Genomic DNA, 19,962 nt, shown 5'->3' on the forward strand with positions numbered 1-19,962 from the left:
GTCTGTGTGTGACAGGTGCACATTGTAATACGCAGGACTGCATATACCTACCTACCTGTTGTCTACAGTGCAACCACCCACCTACCTTCGTGAGTTGAGCGCACGCAGTGTCACTGTGCCTGTCCGCTACCTGTCTGTGTGTGACAGGTGCACATTGTAATACCCATCACTGCATATACCTACCTGTTGTGTTCAGTGCACCCATCTCATCACTGCATATACCTACCTGTTGTGTTCAGTGCACCCACCTACGTGAGTGCACGCAGTGTGATATACCACTCCTTGCATACCTGTTAACTGCACCTGTGTAACTGCACATTGTATTATTCAAGTCAGTGCATACCTTTCACTTCATCCCCCCCCCCCCATTATGACACAACGGACAAAACAGGCAGAGGTAGAGGCAGACCCAGAGGAAGTCCACCCGGCAGATCTATGCGAGGTTGTGTTGATGTGATTTTGTGCGGCCCTCGACCAAAGTACAGTGCTCAGAAGAAGGCACATCCCATCAACTCCCAAGATTGTCAGGACATGGTTGACTATTTAACACAGAACACCTCATCTTCCGCAGTCACCAGCACTACTACAAGCACCACATCCATTGCATTTGACACTTCGCAGGAGTTAATTGGTGGGGAATTAACTGATTCACAGCCATTATTGTTACAACCAGATGAAGGCGCTAAGCAAGTTACACCACCTCATATGTCTGAGTTAGGCGGCGACACTATGGACGTAACATGTGAAGATGATGAAGTACCTGCTGTTGGTGCAGTTTTGGAGGTGGGCAGGATGATTATGATGATGATGATGATATGGATCCCACGTATGTTCCCAAAAGAGGAGATGAACAGAGGGACAGTTCAGAGGGGGAGTCAGAGGAGTAGGAGGAGACGAGTTGCTGAAAGAAGCAGGGGGAGCTCGTCATCAGAAACAGCTGGTGGCAGTATCCGGCGCCATGTATCACCACATATGGACAGCCAGCCAACATGCCCTTCAACATCAGCTGCTGATGCCACCATAGTGCCATCACCCCAGTGGGGCTCAGCTGTTTGGAAACGTTTTAATGTGTCTGCCTCAGATTGGAGCATTGCCATCTGTTGTCTCTGCCTCCAAAAATTGCGCCGTGGAAAGGCCAACACTCACAAAGGGACAAGTGCCTTACAAAGGCACATGGAGAAAAGGCACAAACTACAATGGGAAGAGCACCTGAGCAAAAGCAGCACACAAAAGAAAAGCCACCATCCTCCTCCTCTTCCTCCTGCAGGTGAAGGAAATCTTTGAGCGGAAGAAGACAATTTCTGCCAGTCACCCCCTTGCCCGGCGTCTGACAGCTGTCGTGGCAGAACTGTTAGCTCGCCAGCTGTTACCACACCAGCTGGTAGACTCTGAGGCCTTCTGTAAATTTGTGGCCATTGGGACACTGCAGTGGAAGATGCCAGGCCGCAATTATTTCTCTAAGAAGGCGATACCCAAACTGTACCGTTAAGTGGATTGGCAAGTGGTGTCAGCTCTGGCACACAGCGTTGGGTCAAAGGTCCACCTGACCACGGATGCCTGGTCTGAAAAGCACGGTCAGGGCAGGTACATAACTTACACAGCCCATTGGTTCAACCTAGTGACCGATTGCAAGCAGGGAGTACGTGGCTGTGCAGCGGACCAACTTCCACGGCTTGCAGGCAGGGCCCCTGCCACCTCCTCTCCTCTTGCTAAATCCTCTTCACTGTCGTCCTCCTCCTCCTTGGCTGAGTGGCAGTTCAACTCTACTGGTGCTGCAATCTCCTCTCCAGCTACACAACCCCATCTCCCCAGGGCCTATGCTGCATGCCAGGTTCGACGGTGTCACGCCATCTTAGACATGTCTTGCCTCAAAGTGGAGAGTCACACTGGACCAGCTCTCCTGGCTGCTCTTAACAAACAGGTGGATCAGTGGCTGACCCCGCACAGTTGGAGATTGGCAACGTGGTGTGTGACAACGGCAGCAATCTCCTTTCCGCTTTGAATTTGGGAAAGCTGACACATGTACCCTGCATGGCACATGTGCTGAATCTAGTCATTCAAAGATTTGTGTCAAAGTACCCAGGCTTAGAGGACGTTCTGAAGCAGGCCAGGAAGTTGTGTGGGCATTTTAGGCGGTCTTACATGGCCATGGCACGCTTTGCGGACATTCAGTGGAGAAACAAGTTGCCGGTGAGACGCTTGATATGTGATAGCCCGACTCGCTGGAATTCGACCCAGGTCATGTTCTCTCACCTGCTAGAACAAGAGAAAGCCGTCACCCAGTACCTCTACAATTTCAGTAGAAGGACACAATCTGGGGAGATGGGGATGTTCTGGCCCCCGAACTGGACACTGATGCGAAATGCATGCAGGCTCATGTGGCTGTTTGAGGAGGTGACCAACTTGTTGAGTCGCAGTGAAGACACCATCAGCGACTTGATCCTGTACGCTTACTTCCTGGAGCGTGCCGTGCGTAGAGTGGTGGATCAAGCTGAGGAGGAGCGTGAAGAGGAACAGTTACAGCAGGAACAGTTGTGGGAGCAATTTTCATCAGAATCAGCTGTTTCCTCAACACCTGCGGCAGCACAGAGGGGGTGGTGGAGGAAGAGTCGTGTGGGGAAGAGGAGTCAGACTCAGATGATGAGGAAGGTGTTTCTTTGGAGAAAGAGGCGGCGGCAGAAGAACAGCCACAGCAGGTGTTGCAGGTGGCTTGTGCTTCTTGACGCTCCTGTGGTATTGTTCGTGGCTGGGGGGAGGAGGAGGACTTAACCGACGTAAGTGAGGAAGAGCAAGAGGAGATGGAGAGTACGTCTGGATCCAACTTTGTGCAGATGGTGTCTTTCATGTTGTCCAGCGTGTTGAGGGACCCCCGTATAAAAAACTCAAGGGGAATGAGCTGTACTGGGTGGCCACGCTACTAGACCCTCGATATAGGCACAAAGTGGCGGACATTTTACCAACTCACCCGAAGGCAGAAAGGATGCAGAACATGCAGAAAAAGCTGGCAAATGCTGATGCTTTACAATACGTTTAAGGGTGATGTCACAGCACAACGCAATAAAGGTACCACTGCCAGTAATCCTTCTCCCATGTCCACGCAGGCAAGGACAGGACGTTCCAGCGATCTCATGGTGATGTTGGACATGCAGACATTCTTTAGTCCAACACCTCGCCTTAGCGCTTCCGGATCCACCCTCCACCAACGCCTGGACCGGCAGGTAGCTGACTACCTGGCCTTAAGTGTGGATGTAGATACTGTGCGCAGCGATGAACCCCTGGACTACTGGGTGCGCAGGCTTGACCTGTGGCCAGAGCTATCCCAACTTGCCATCCAACTTCTGTCTTGCCCTGCCTCAAGCCTCCTGTCAGAAAGAACCTTCAGCGCAGCTGGAGACATTGTCACTGAGAAGAGAAGTCGCCTAAGTCACAAAAGTGTTCAGTACCTCACCTTTATCAAAATGAATGAGGCATGGATCCCGGAGCCGGAGGTCTACTGCCCACCCGAAGACTAAGCCAGTCCCCACACACAGCATCTCTGCCTGCACGCCGTGTGACTGGCTGCCTGCCCCAAGACTAAGTCGCTCCCCACTCAGCACCATTGCCTGCAGGCCGCTTGACTGCCCTCTCCGCCGCCACAAACAGGGTCCAGGACTCCAGGCGGATTCCTGAATTTTTAAGGCCGCTGCTAGCAGCGGCCGCTATAATAATTTTTCTGGTGCGTGTACATGCCTGCCTAATTTTTCTGGCTGCACTGCGGCTGCAACAACAAAACTAAAGGCATGTACATGTGCCCATTCCCCTTCGTGATCATTACCTTGCCGCGGTGAAGGGGCTTGCGTATCACAATGAAGCAATGACCGTCGGCTATATGAGTGTCTCGGGGGGTGGCACATCAAAGATAATAAAGTCGTTGCTTCATTGTGGACAGACCAAATTTGATCAGCTGGACAGTCACTGTTGTGCTATCATTGAGTTACCACAGCCCAGCGACCATATGGGCTTGGGCTTTAAAACCGCCATGGCCTGCACTCTGGCCATGGTGCGCACCAGTCCAGCACGGCCGTCACTACGCAAACAGTTGTTTGCGGTGCGTTACACAGTGAGTTTGGTGTGTCAGTGTGAAGCAGTACTATAATTACACTCCCTGACACATGCAAAATGTTTTACAGCACTTTAGGCCTGCAATTTAGCATTCAATGTGATTTCTGCCCTTAAAACGCTGCTTTGCATCCAATCCGGATTTTTCCTGGGGACTTTTGACGTGTATCCCACTCCGCCATGCCTCCCTCTAGGTGTTAGACCGCTTGAAACATCTTTTCCATCACTTTTGTGGCCAGCAAAAATGTTTCTAGTTTTCCAAGTTCGCCTCCCCATTGAAGTTTATTGGGGTTCGCGAAAGTTTGCGTGAACCGAACTTTCGTGGGAGGTTCCTGAACCCGGTTCGTAAACTGAAAATCGGAGGTTTGAGCCATCTCTATTCTTAAATAATCTTTTTTACTACTAGACAAATAACTACAAAAAAATACCTATACATTTTCTTTAAAGGACCTTTGTCGTGAACATCTTAAAATTTAAAATACATGTAAACATATACAAATAAGAAGTACGTTTCTTCCAGAGTAAAATGAGCCATAAATTACTTTTCTCCCATGTTGCTGTCACTTACAGTAGTTAGTAGAAATCTGACATAAGGCCTGGTGCACACCAAAACCCGCTAGCAGATCCGCAAAATGCTAGCAGATTTTGAAACGCTTTTTCTTATTTTTCTATGGCGTTTTGCTAGCGTTTTGCGGATTGCTGCAGCGGATTTCAGTATAGTAGATTTCATATATTGTTACAGTAAATCTGTTACTGAACAGCTTCTGTAACAAAAACACCGGCAAAACCGCTCTGAACAGGCGTTTTTCAGAGCGGTTTGCGTTTTTCCTATACTTAACATTGAGGCAGAAACGCACCCGCAATCCAAAAAATGCCTCACCCCGGCATTTTTCGTTTCTGCAAAACACCTCCTGCTCTGGTGTGCACCACCCCATTGAGATACATTGACCAAGAGGATCCGCAGCCGCAAGCGGCTGCAGAAACGCTGAAAAAGCTGCTCGGCGTGCACCAGCCCTTACCGACATATTTTGGAGTAGCCCATTTTCTCATAGGGGGGTTCTCAGGGTTTTCTTTATTTTTAGTTATTTTTTTGCTCCATCCAACTGCCAAAGAAGTGAGCAGGAAGGCTGGCCAGCATCATTATATAAATCTTTTTCAGGGAATGTCTTTATAAAGTAAAGTCGGTAATGCCAGATTTCTACTACCTACTGTAAGTGAGTGACAGCAACATAGAAGAAAAGTAGTTTATGGCTCATTTTTACTCTGGAAGAAATGTACTTATTTGTATGTGTTCTAAATTTTAAGATTTTCGTGACAGTTCCTCTTTAAACTGTACCTGAGAAAAAAAAAATTACGCATACCTGGGGCTGCCTCCAGCCCCCATCAGGCTGATTGGTTCCTTGCTATCCTCCTGAGCTACCTTGATCCTCCACTAGGCACCAGTTGGGTCCAGTAGGCACAGGCGCAGTCTGGCTGCTCGTGCTCCCCCATCGTGCTCCTGTGGCTAGGAGAGTTTTGAGCTCTCCCAGCTGGGCCGTGCATGCGCAGTTTCCCACCAAATGGAGGGATTGGGCGGCCTATCGGAGGATGTAAGCAGCCTGGGAGGACAGTGAAGGACCGATCAGCCCCAGATATGCATAATTTTTTTTTCATGGTCTCAGGATTCCTTTACTAGGGAGTTATTTGATATCTGCTGATAAATAAGCTGTTTCGCTTATAAAAACAATCTCCAACACTGCACCCACCAGACCAGGAAGACATTTGTGCCTCGATCTGGGCTATAATGACTCTCCACTATAGCTTCCTTTGACGGCATACTTCTAAATTCCAGCCAAGCACCCTTTCAGCACCCATGCTGTGACACAGCCTTCCGCAGGCCCTACCCAACGAGTCAATGTTCCTGGCTTTTATTGCAAACATTTATGAGAACATTATTCATTCCGCAGGCGCACTGCCAATCCTGCGCGCCGTTATCACACATCATTTATTGCTACTACCCCTGTGTGCGTACCATGCTGCATAATAGCCACGCCGCTAGGATAATGCCCGTACTGGGGTAGGAAGAGCTCAGCACATTCTTGCCTCCTCCTTGACACATTTCATTTGAGCTTTTTTTTTCCTTACACATTGTTGCAGCTTTATGTTTGTATTAATATGATCCATTTTACTGTCGCTACCAAGCTGCTTTTCCCCATAATGAGCGCGCCGCGCAGCACGGTGGGGAAGATGGTCCCTGCGCAGCTTTAGTTCATCCTTCTCTTGGAAGCCGGGGCTCACGTACAGCAGGCAATGAAGAATTATGGAGAATTAATGTCAGAATTCTCTGGCTGTCTACACAGGTTGGGTGCTCAAAAAGCAACTTCTCTTAAAATAACAGCAGTTCCCGCTGTCTGACTGCTGATGCGGGGAGAGGCTGCTGGGGGAGGATCAGAGATCTTTATCGATTCGCTGTGGGGTTATTTTAAATTGCTTGCATTTTGTGTGTGTGTGTGTGAGTATGTGTGTGTGTGAGTGTGTGTGTGTGTGTGTGTGTGTGTGTGTGTGTGTGTGTGTGTGTGTGTGTGTGTGTCTGAGAGAGAGAGTGAGTGTTTGTGTGTGTGTGTGAGAGAGAGAGTGTGTGTGTGTGTGTGTGTGTGTGTGTGAGAGAGAGAGAGAGAGCGAGAGAGTGTGCGTGTGTGTGTATGTGTGTGTGTATGTATGTGTGTGTGTATGTATGTGTGTGTGAGAGTGTGTGTATGTGTGTGGGTGTGTGTATGTGTGTGTGAGAGAGTGTGTGTGTGTGTATGTGGGTGTGTGAGAGTGTGTGTGTGTGTGTATGTGTGTGTGTGTATGTGTGCGTGTGTGTGAGTGTGTGTGTGTGTATGTGTGTGTGGGCCTTTTGTTACATCAGAGGTAGCCAGTCACAGACTTAGTTTGTTTTAGCTTGGCCATATTTCGGTACCTTCCTAGAATTTGCAACAAGCAAATGTACCATCTATTGTAACAGTGAATTTGTTAAATTCTAAAGGTAGCCATACAACTAGCGATAATAGGCAGATTTGACCAAGAGACCAATCTCTCTCTAATCAAATCTGATTAGAGAGAGATCTGTCAGCTGCCCATAGACTGCAGGCCAATTCCTGATCGATTTCATGCTGAAATTGATCAGGAACACAGCCTGTTCCTGTGTTTTTGTGGCCAGCACTGCAGCTCAGAAGAGTCTTATCATTCAGAGACTACGGTAAGCTGTAGCAGCAGTGACATGACTACTTCATGTGGGTGATGATGGGGCAGGAGGAGGAGTGTGGCCAACTTTCTCTCCAATACAATAGCCCTGTCATCTCAACAGGAAATGGAGCAACAGGAACCAGCCAGCTAGGTAATTTAAACAAATGTATTGTAAAAAGTGCAGGCATTGTGCATTACATATTAACCTCTTGCCAACCGCCTAATGCACATTGGCGGCAGCAGAGAGGTTTTGTTATTCCTCAACGCCACCATATGGTGTTATCTTGCGGGGAGTGAGATCTGACTGAAGCTTGCACTTGCACGAGTGTGAGCTCCCGTCACTGTAAACAGCAGGACATAGCTATCAGCCTGTCAGTGACTGATCAGCGCTGGCAGGCTGGTTATTTGATTTATTTGCAAAATAATATTTATATAGCACTGACATCTTATGAAGCGCTGCACAAAGTATAGTATTGTCACTTAACTGTCCCTCGGAGGGGCTCACAATGTAATCCCTGCCATAGCTATATGTAGGTTAGTGTAGTGTATGTATCTTAGTCTAGAACCAATTTAGGGTAGGAGGGGAGAGATGAAAAAAAAACACTTTTTTTACACAATATAGGTCATTTTTACTTCATAAGAAAAAAATTGCAGCAGCAATCAAATACATCTAAAAGAAAGCTCTATTTGTGAGAAGAAAAGGGGGAAATACATTTGGGTGCTATGTTGTATGACCGAGCAATAAACTGTTAAAGTTGTGAAGTGCTGAATTGTAAAAAATGGCCTGGTCACTAGGGGGGGGGGGGGGGGGGGTAAACCTCTGGGCCTCAAGAGGTTAATTACATTTTACTAGTTACCATATGCATTTAAAAACAGGCTGTCTGCATGTGGGGTTGATGTGGCTCTGTAAAATTTAAAGCTATAGGCTTGCTAGAGACCAGCGGTTCTGGGTGCTAGCCTGGCTTTCAGGGGCATAAAGAGAAGAGATAATTTGCATATTCAGTAGTGGTGCATTGTAGGTAACCACAGATGTTAACTTAAAGCTGAATTATTGTAAATTCCTTCTGTTTTAAGAAGGCAAACCAACCTAAGCATTGCTTTTTAGTAAATGGGCTTTTTGGTCTCTGTTGGTCCCCTATACTCTCCGCGTGGTTTTGGGTCACGCTAAGCTGCTTGGTTACTGCATTTAAAAACAAGAGACTGACACTTTAAACTGTTCTTGGTGGTTTACCAAGGATACCCCAAAAGATTCTAAATTGCTAGAGTGAACTTAAAGGAATTCTATCAAAGATTCCATTTTTGAGGAAACATCTTTAATCAATGTAAAATAAATGTAAATAAAGAAATCAGCATATATTTTTTTCTCTGCTGTAATTTTTTTTCAACATGTGTGTGTAACACAGTGTGCCCTGAGGACACACTGACGGCGACGGGGTACTGGAACAGTCCATGGTGACAGGTGACGCCAGGTGTATAACAGCATTGCAGGCTATTCCCTGGCTCACCCACCCGTGGCCGCCGCAGTAACAGGCCATCCATTCTGCTAAGTTATACCCGCACAATATTATTATGAGGTCGCACTTCCATATGCACACAGTGTCCCGGCGAGTCAGTGGATGATGTTTGCTATCGAGGCAAAGGAGGGCGGAAGTGTTCCGTTCTGACAGAGCGCTGTATTACAGCAACGGATGGCCTGTTACTGCGGCGGCCACGGGTGGGTGAGCCAGGGAATAGCCTGCAATGCTGTTATACACCTGGCGTCACCTGTCACCATGGACTGTTCCAGTACCCCGTCGCCGTCAGTGTGTCCTCAGGGTACACTGTGTTACACACACATGTTGAAAAAAAATTACAGTACAGAAAAAAATATATGCTGATTTCTTTATTTACATTTATTTTACATTGATTAAAGATGTTTCCTCAAAAATGGCATCTTTGATAGAATTCCTTTAAACGTTTTAAGTCTGCAAACAAAATCTTTGGGTGAGCTTCTATTACTAAGATAATTCCACACAGACCTTTTAATCTATCTCAAGTGGTTTTTAGACAATAACAACCTCTTTCACTGTCAACTTTTGAATCGATGAGCTGTAATTGTCTACAGCAGGAGCTTAGAGACAGAGGTGACCCTTTTAGCATCTGAAGCAAGTCAGATGTTGCTGCAGAGTTATGAGCAGAAAAGGGTTAATATGAGAGGGAGCCCTAGGCAAGACAGTAGTCTTGGCCCAGGCCAGCGCTGATGAGCACCTGGCTTTTTTAGGTAGATTTGGTGGGGGTTAGCATCCAGCGGGCCCCTAGACTCTCTCCAGATCCTAGGCAGCTGCCTAGAATTGCCTTGTGGATGATTCGGCTGCACATAATGTTTTTTTTTTTTTTTTTTTTTAAATATGCAGAAAGTAAGTTGACAGCTATATGAAACAGTGAGAACACATTCTACAGGTTTGTTTACCAAGATGTGGTGTCATTGTGCACCCCTAAAATAATTCTATATGGTGTATAGAACATGGCTGAGGGGAAATCAGGTGAAAGGATAGTTTAGGTTTGCTTGAAAAAAATGTGTATATTATGAGTTACAGACATCATCAAGCGCAGTTTGCCAGAAGAAAAAAAAAGTAAAAAATAAATGGCTATATAAAAAGTAACAAAACAGTACAAGCTCTCTACAAAGGAATTCATAAAGCAGAGCACAGTAGTCAGATAGTTTGTTCGGGGATGGTTGCTGTGGCAACAAGCGCAGCTACTGTTTCAAGGTTGAGGAAATTGTGTGTGTAAGCGCTCGCTAATATTCCTGTTGTTTATCTGCGGGCCCTGGGAGTAATTCAGTTACCGCTTGTAATAATATTGACATATCATTCCAATATGAATGCTTTCTGAGCAATCATTGCTCCGATGACATAATTAAGCAAGAGTGTAACTGCTAATGACGCCGGCGTCGGCTAATGAAAGCCTTCGGATTCAGTTGGCTTGCAGAATGCTTACTTCCAGGGAGAGTGTAAAATGCACTGCCGAACAAATCAGATCAGAGAACTCTCCTTCTCAAGCACGGTCGGTTGTCCTGCTGTTACTGTGCCCAACACTCTTCTTCCCTCAGGATCATGCAAATGAAGAGTCTCTTCGCAGTAAATGTGCTATGTGGGTTTTTCAGGCACATGAGTGTTTAAAAAAAAAAAAACATTTAGAGCTGCGATTCACGTTTCTTCCATTTTCCACTACGAAGATTCTGCCGCCATTTTCATCTGATATGTTGAATGTACATAGCATGATTGTGGTGCATTTGCTTTCATGGTTTTCGATGGGAGAAAAAAAAAACTGACGGGAAAATATTTTGAATAGAGATGGCCCGAACGGTTCCCGACGAACTTCGGTGGTTCAGGTTGGCAGTGAACCAGGAAACTTTTTTCAAAAAAAGTTTGGTTCGCCCATAGATTTTAATGACCGCCGACTTTAGCGGTTAATAGCAAAGTCCCCTTACGTAGTAAAAACACCAAATTTCAGGGTATGTAGAGGAGGGCAGTAACTACAAGAGGAACATTTTTTTCAAAAAGACCTTATACTTTTTGAAAAAATCGATTTTAAATTTTCAAAGAGAACAGAGACGATTCATTAAAAAAGAACCGATTCATTAAAAAGAACCGGATGATTCATGAACCGTTTTTATAGCATAGAATGCATCCTGTGCAGGACGTATAGCTGCTGGCTCCCGCTGTCTCTCCCCACCTGCCTTCACCTGTCACCCTCACCTAGGCTGGCACCTGGTGCATCCATGAAACTTTAAAATCGATTTTCTCAAAAAGTATAAGGTCTTTTTCGTCCAACCCTCCAGGACAGTGACATTGAGATTTGGGCTCCGCCCCCCAGAAACAGGAAACACCCAGCGTGAGCTCTATAAATCTGTTCCCAGGTATCCACACCTCAGTTGTGTGTTTCCTTCCCTGGGAACATGAGCTCTGTAAAGGGAGCTAGCTGGTCAGCAGCCTGGGAGTGCTGAGGCTGGTAATAGTTCCCTGAGGGAGCCTGCTTCACTACCCTGGAAGGTTGGAATATTGTTGCAGCAGAAAGCTCCTTACCTGCTTAAAACAGGTTTTTCCCCTCTAGCAGCCACCTGAGCGGCTGTGCGTGCTAGAGGGAGGACAACGCGGAGCAGCCCTGACGGAGGTCCTGGACGCAGCGGTGGGGGAATATCGGCTCTGCACGGAGGAAGGATGGCTTTGCCCCCAGTCTAGCGGTACTTCCGCCGACGAGTGACTTCACTTCCGCATTTTGCGCGGCTGCAAAACAGCGTTGTGTGCGTTCCTTGTGGCACTTAGCGTTTGGCCTTTGCCGAGGATGGACGCACGAAAACTTCAGGATCAGGTAAGCCGGCGGAGATCTTGTGGGGAGCCGCGTTTGATCACGGTCTGACTGGTCGCCGCACTGGTCTGAAGTTTGATTATGCTGCTCAGATGTATTTAGTCAGCATATGAATGACAGTGGCTAGATCAAGGATATTTGCTGAAGCTGTCTTTTTGTGGTGGCACATTGTTGTTTAAAACCAGTTAAACATGGATAACTGCACTGATCTTAAGTTTAATTAATAGATCAGAAAAAGCATGTTAGACTACTTTGTTATTTGATTACTTAAATGGAGCAATATGTTTGTTACCAGTTTAAGTATTGTAAAAGTCCTGATAGTTCAGAAAAGCATTTGTTCACATGTGACTGATTGGTTTTTGTGCAGCTCAATGTGTTTTGCATAAGTAATTGTTGCATAGCTACCTGAATGAATGTTAACTACATGGTGCATTTATTATGGGGAGTGAGCTGGTTACTGGGTTAGCTGCATATAATGTTGGATGTTTTCCATCTAAGTTTGCAGGAGGGATTTATTGGTGCAGTATCACCGAATATATATATATATATATTTAAAAAAAAAAAAATTTTTTTTTTTTTGGTTTCTCTCTCTCCTGCAATATATATTTAGCAGCTGGATGCATCTACATTCTGTCTAGATGAGCTACACCTCAGTTGGTATGCATCCTAAATTATCTGTCTGATTGCTGTACTTAAAGAGGAACTCCAGTGAAAATAATGTAATAAAAAAAGTGCTTCATTTTTACAATAATTATGTATACATGATTTAGTCAGTGTTTGCTCATTGTAAAATCTTTCCTCTCCCAGATTCACATTCTGACTTGTATTACATGGTGACATTGTTACTGTGGGCAGATTATGGAGCTGTTTCTAGCTGGTCTGGCTTTAACAGACAGCTATTTCCTGTCTGAACATTGTTACATTGTGACAGTTTGCCCAGAGTACCGTACGGTACCAGAGCCTCTTGTGGGAGGGGTTTCAGCACAAAATCAGTCATACAGCGCCCCCTGATGGTCTGTTTGTGAAAATCATTATTTTTCTCATGTAAAAGTGGGTATCAGCTACTGATTGGGATAAAGTTCAATTCTTGGTCGGAGTTTCTCTTTAAGCTTATTTTACAGATAATATGATATTCCTTTTTTATGATAAACAGCTCAGTATATATACAGAGTATATATGAATAAACATCACATCTGTTCAGGAGAGGATTTATGTGATTAATTACAGGCTTTAATGAATTATAGTAATTAATCTCATGGTATTATTCTCTTCATATGTTTTTCAGGAGACTTCGGACTTATCCGATAGCTCTAACAGGTCCAGGAGTTGCCTTGTCTGTAAGGTGGTTTTGCCAACTAGCTGGACCAAAGCATCTTGCCAAGGATGTATTACAAAGTTAATTAATGAAGAGAATACTGCCTCCTGCAAAGAGTTTATGACTACCATGAGGCATGAAATGGTAGAAACATTTAGAGCATTCAGGGAAAATCTGCCTACAGGGTCAACTCCTGTGGTACCTCCTGTGGCAGTTATTCCCAAGGAGAATCCTAAGCCGAGAAAAGCTCTTGTAAAGACTACAAGACGTTTAATTTCTTCAGATGAAGAAGAAAAAGAGGAAATACAGGATGTTCTTCCTGGAGGACAGGTTAACAGGGATTTATCACAGGATGATATGTCAGATCAAAGTGATACGGATGAGAAACTTATGTTTTCAAGATTCAGATTTCCGGTGGAAGAGACTGATGAATTAGTGCGGGCTATTCACACTACCTTGAATATTAATCAGACCACTCCCGCTCCTGTGTCCATACATGATAAATTATATTCTGGTATGGATCCCACACCACATTTACATTTTCCTGTACATCCCTCAACAAAAAACCTAATTAATACGCAATGGAAATACCCAGAGAAAAAACTTTTTATTTCCAGAGGGTTTAGAAAGCGATTCCCTTTTTCAGAAGAAGATGCAAAACTATGGGAAGGTTGTCCCAAGTTAGACGCAGCGTTCAGTCTAATGAATAGGGAGAATGAACTTGCTTTTGAGGATTTGGGTTTCCTTAAAGACCCAGCAGACAAGAAAATTGATTTGTCACTTAAAAAAGCTTATACAGCAGCAGTAACTAACTTTAAGCCTGCTGCAGCCACCACCTGTGTCTCTAGGACCACTTTATTATGGATAGAGAGGGTGGAAGAATTAGTCAAAACTGATGCTCCTAAAAAGGACATTTTAGAAGCTCTGAGTGTTGTTAAGAAATCTAATAATTATGTTACTGATGCTTCAACAGAGTCACTAAGAGTTACAGCAAAGACAACAGCACTAGTTAATGCCCGCATGCCCGCAGAAATCTGTGGCTCAAGACATGGGACGGTAGCCAATCGTCCAAGTCTAAGGCATGTAATCTACCCTTTACGGGGGATCTGTTATTTGGCCCTCAGCTCCAAGAAGTCTTGGAGAAGACGGCAAGCAGGAAATTATCATTTCCGAAGAAAAAGAAATTCAAGACGAATAGGCCCTTTTTTCGCCGCAATAACCAGGCGAGAGATAAAGGGGTCCAAAAAAGGACTTGGCCAATTAATAAGGAAGGGCCTAGGAGGACTCCGCTGCATAAGCCAGCGGAGCCCCAAAGCAAGCACCAGTGACGCCAGGCTGAAAGTAGGGGGCAGGTTATCTCGTTTTCATCCAGAGTGGAGAAAGATAACCTCAAATCAATTCATTTTAGACCTAATAAAAGACGGGTACAAGATAAGATTCATAAAAAAGCCCCCGGTGAGGTTTGTAAAGACTTTAATGCCGAAAGACAGAGAAGCCAGGATGGCATTACAGGAATTACTAAGAGACATGATGGACAGAAATGTCATAAAAGAGGTACCACCTCAGGAAAGAAACCGAGGGTTCTATTCTCGAATTTTTCTGATCAAAAAGCCAACCGGAAAATTCAGAATGATTCTGAACTTAAAACCACTAAACCCCTTTATTGTATACGAAAAGTTCAGAATGGAAACTGTGTATACGACGAGGAACTTACTGAATGCAGACGTGTTTATGGTGAACATAGATCTGACAGACGCTTATTGGCACATCCCAATCAGAAGGGAGTCTCAAAAGTACCTAAGATTCAGTGTACAAGGAGACGGTGGAGTGCTGCATTATCAATTCTCGTGCCTTCCTTTCGGAATATCTTCAGCACCAAGAGTGTTTACGAAAGTAATGGCAGAGGTGGTAGGAAATCTTCATCTCCAGAACATTATAATAATCCCTTATCTGGACGACCTATTAGTTCTAGCAGACAATGCGGTACTGCTTCAAAGAGATCTGAAGAGGGTGTTAGGTCAGTTAGAAACCCTGGGTTGGTTAGTAAATTACCAAAAGTCACATCTGGATCCATCCCAGGTGATCAAATTTTTGGGGTTCATAATAAATTCACCCCTTCAAAGACTGTTCTTGCCAGAGGACAAGGTGACAAAAGTGCAGTCGACAATAGTCAGCCTTCTAGAGGCAGACGCCATCTCAGTACGGCAGTGCATGAGTATAGTGGGTCTTCTAACCTCAACAGCACCAGCGGTAGATTGGGCAATGGCTCACGTAAGAGTTCTCCAGAACTGGCTACTGGAAAACTGGAACAGAAATCAGGGCGATTTAGAAAGCGTGTTATCAATACCAACCTGGGTAAAGGAATCACTGTCTTGGTGGATGGATATAAAAAATCTTCAGTTAGGAAGACTATGGCGGTCTCCTCCAACAAAGATTATAACAACAGACGCAAGTTTGATGGGTTGGGGAGCCCATGTGGACGGACTATACCTGCAAGGGTCATGGACAGACCCAGTAAGGGGAGAGTCATCCAACTTCAGAGAAATGAAGGCAGTTCATATGGCCCTATTACAAGCATCAGAGTGTCTAAAGGGGCATCATCTTCAGGTTCGTTCAGACAACATAACAGTAGTAGCCTATCTGAACAAACAAGGAGGGACAAGGTCCAGAAAACTCCTAGATGTGTCACTGAAGATCTTAGATTGGGCAGAGCTGAATCTGCTATCGTTAACAGCAGTCCATCTGAAAGGGACATTAAAACGAATGGCCGACCTTCTAAGCAGACAAAGACTGTCAAATTCCGAGCTGAGGCTCAACCCGGAAGTATTCAGAATGATAACGGCCAGATGGGGGTGGCCCGAAATAGACCTTTTTGCCAATCAGACGAACTCTCAATGCAGAAGGTTTTTCTCTCTAGATCCGAAGGGAGCATGTGCAATAGATGCGTTGGCCCAAGATTGGATCTTCAGCAAAGCATATGCCTTTCCACCAATCCCCTTGATTCCTCTTGTATTACAGAAGTTGAAACTGTCCAGAATGACTCTGATTTTAATAGCACCAGATTGGCCAAAACGATCATGGTACCCGTTGTTACTAAAAATGCTGAAAAAAGATCCTTTACTCCTACCTCAGGAGGAATTACTTTTAGATCAAGAGGAACACAGATGGGTACATGTTCCAAATCTGCATCTAAAAGCATGGTTTCTGAAAGGGATGTTCTGAAGTCCAAGGGCTTGTCAGACAGAGTGATCAAGACGGTTCTGAATAGCAGAAAGAAAGTAACCAGATCGATCTATTCTAAGTATTGGAAGACTTTTTTAGACTGGAAAAAGAGAAATAAAGTTAAAGACAATAAATTACCGACAATTCTGGAGTTCCTGCAAGATGGAATTGAGAGGGGTTTGGCCTTAAGTACAATTAAGGTACAAGTAGCAGCAATTTCTGTTTTCGTTGATAAGAAATTAGCCTTAGATCCCCTGGTGATCAGATTTATGAAATCAGTAGAAAGATCAAGGCCAATAGTTAAGAAATCATGTCCTAGGTGGGACCTATCTTTAGTTCTCAATGTACTTATGGAAGAGCCATTCGAACCTCTAGAAGAAATTTCGTTAAGGAATCTTACAATTAAAACCATATTCTTAGTAGCTATTACCTCTGCAAGAAGAGTAAGCGAATTAGAGGCACTAAGCAGTGATGAACAATTCTGTTCTATATTTGAAGACCGAGTGATATTGAAGACGGTAACTGATTTTTTACCAAAAGTATCATCAGTGTCTAATAGGGGGCAAGAGATAATATTGCCTACCTTCTGCAATAAAGCAGTTCATCCAAAAGAGAAGCAGTGGCACAAGCTGGATGTAAGGAGGTGCTTACTAATATACTTAAAAAGAGTGAAGCAACTCAGGAAAACAGACAGGTTATTTGTTAATTTCACTGGAAATAAAGTGGGAGAAAAAATGACCAAAGCTTCGATAGCAAGATGGCTCAAGGTTTGTATTGAGGAAGCTTACAAATTGAGACAGTTGGAGTCACCTAAAGAGATCACAGCACACTCTACTAGAGCTATGGCAACCTCCTGGGCCTATAGAGCTGGGGCATCGGCATCGGAGATCTGCCGGGCAGCAACATGGAGGAGTGTCGACACGTTCGTCAGACATTACCGTCTAGATCTGATGACAGCAGGAGAACAGTCCTTCGGGAGGAAAGTTCTACAGGCTGTGGTCCCGCCCTAAGGTGGGTGATTCCTTGTTTATCATCTCAATGTCACTGTCCTGGAGGGTTGGACGAAAAAACCAGGATTACGACCTGGTAATTCTATTTTTGACAACCCTCCAGGACAGTCCTTAGTTCCCACCCGTTAAGCATCATATATTTTGATGTGGGTAAGAAAGTATTAGGGTATCCAGTATGACTAGGTTCAGGTCTTGGGCACAACTGAGGTGTGGATACCTGGGAACAGATTTATAGAGCTCACGCTGGGTGTTTCCTGTTTCTGGGGGGCGGAGCCCAAATCTCAATGTCACTGTCCTGGAGGGTTGTCAAAAATAGAATTACCAGGTCGTAATCCTGGTTTTTTGACAAAAAAAATTCCTCTTGTTCCCACTGCTCTACTTAACATTCCCAGCACTTTTGGTGTTTCTGGCTTTTAAAGGGGCTTCGCTATTAACCGCTAAAGTTGGCGGGGGTTTATTTTCCCACGGTCAGAAGGAGAATTTACATTGAAATTTTAAAATCTATTTTCTCAAAAACTATAAGGTCTTTTTAAAAAAAAAAAAAATCCTCTTGTTCCCACTGTTCTACTTAACATTCCCAGCAATTTTGGTGTTTCTAGCTTTTAAAGGGGCTTTGCTATTAACCGCTAAAGTCGGCGGGGCGTTTAATTTTCCCACGGTCAGAAGGAGATCTTTAAAATCAATTTTCTTTTCCCTCTTGTAGTCACTGAAAAAACTCAGGTGTTAAACACCTTGAAACATCTTTTCCATCACTTTTGCGGCCAGCATAAATGTTTCTAGTTTTCAAAGTTCACCTCCCCATTGAAGTCTATTGCAGTTCGCAAGAGTTCCTGCGAACCAAACTTTTTGCGGAAAATCAGAGGTTCGGGCCATCTCTAATTTTGAATCACCGATCACAAAAAAAAAGCTCTAAGCATTGAGACAGCGATGCGATTTTGCTGTGCTCCATGAAAAATGGAAGCAGACATGATGATTGCTATCGGAAAAAAATACCATCGTAAACACATCTAAGGGCAGGTGCTTCTGAGCGCTTTTAACAATGCTAGCATTGTTAAAAGCGCTTGGCTAATGTGTTTGAATGGGATGGATCACACCAGCACTCTCAAACACAAACGCGGGTCCTGCAGCATTTCTGCTGATTTCTGAGGCGATTCAGCTTTAAAGTTAAGTATAGGAAAGTGGATAATCGCTCTGAAAAGCGATAGATCAGAGCGATTTTCCAAGCGTTTTTGTCACAGAAGCTGTTCAGTTCCAGCTCTACTGTAACAAAAAGTTAAAAACGCTACCCCAGAATGCTCCAAAAATCGCTAGGCATGATTAGAAAATCACTAGGCACACGCCTAGAATTTCTCTGAAAAATCACTTCAAAAAGCGATGAGCGTTTGCGATTATGCTAGCGCTTTTTGGTGTGCACTGGCCCTCACTGTTAGAAATATGCCTGTCTGGTTAGCATTTGCATTCGGAATACAATCAGAATTACGTTGTAAAACGCTGCCGGTGGAAAAGAGCCCATACACACGTTTTAAAGAAATCCTGTAATTTAAAAAAAGTTCCCTGGTGGGTACTTACCTGAGGATTCCCATTGGTCTTTTGCAGACCAATGGGGATCCCCATGCTTCTTCTCTGTATAAAGGGACCGAGCGGCAGTGATTTGGTAGCCCAGGGCACATGTAGACGCATCCTTCTGTCCAGAAGTGCGGTCCCTTCCTGCAACAGATCCCACGGATCCTTTGCAGTGTGACAAGTGTGACGTGTGTCCGAATAGCAATGAGTGGAAATGAGAAGTGAGAACAGAGCCTTATGTCCACAAGCATAAGCTTAGCTTGCCCACAATTTAAAAAGCCATTATATTCTGAAGACAGCTTGAGAATAGATGTGCAAAGAAAACATATGCGTGCAATTGTCTTTGTGAGGTGAACTCAACCATAGTGAGCAAATGTTTGCCTGAGTTTTTATACACATTAACAAGGCAGTTCTGTGATCTGTGCTTCGCTTGCCTAGGAAGACACAGTAATGTGTAATTAAACTTTAGACTCATCAGATCCATGGTAATACACCCCTGGAAAAAAGTGTGTTATGTATGTGTACTGCTTTCCACCTTTCCTTCCTGCTCCTCAAATAATTCCTGTGCCAAGCCTCTGTGCACTTTTGGAAATAATTCCTGTTTCAGCACCCAGAATTCATATGCACAGGATTCTGCCGAGTCTATTTCTGTCCCTGTCATCATGTAGGAGGACGGTGTCACATCTCCTTCTTTATTCTCATTGAGCCAGCGAGGGAACGGACCAACTGGCTAACACTCTTCTCAGGTGAAACCGATCGCTGACAGCTTCTCCAGCAACAGGATAATAAGGGGTTTGTATCTGCTCTGTATATATCTAGCTCTGGATGGAAAGACACAAAAAATATAGCACAGACAAGCAAGGAACAGAGTGACAAGACAGATGGTAGTTCACTCATTCAAGCTTAAGTTATAACTTCCTTGTGTGAATCTTACAGTATAGAAAAAGCAAACACATAAAGGTAACTATAAGGCGAGCACCCCTGCAACCATGGGGGCTTGCGGGGGCTCCAAACTGCTTTACCGTACCTCCCTCTGATACAGTGGCCCGACCACCATTTATGGGTGATGGGTGGGATCATGTGACTTCATTTGTTATATGACCCCTGACAGATTGGCCTTCAAGTTCTCGGGGAGGGAAGAAAGGGATGTGACTGTTGGGTGGTGGCCCCAGGCTCGTTCTGGCCCGCCAGGGAGCC

The sequence above is a fragment of the Hyperolius riggenbachi genome, chromosome 9 (assembly GCF_040937935.1).
Source record: "Hyperolius riggenbachi isolate aHypRig1 chromosome 9, aHypRig1.pri, whole genome shotgun sequence".
NCBI lineage: Eukaryota > Metazoa > Chordata > Amphibia > Anura > Hyperoliidae > Hyperolius > Hyperolius riggenbachi.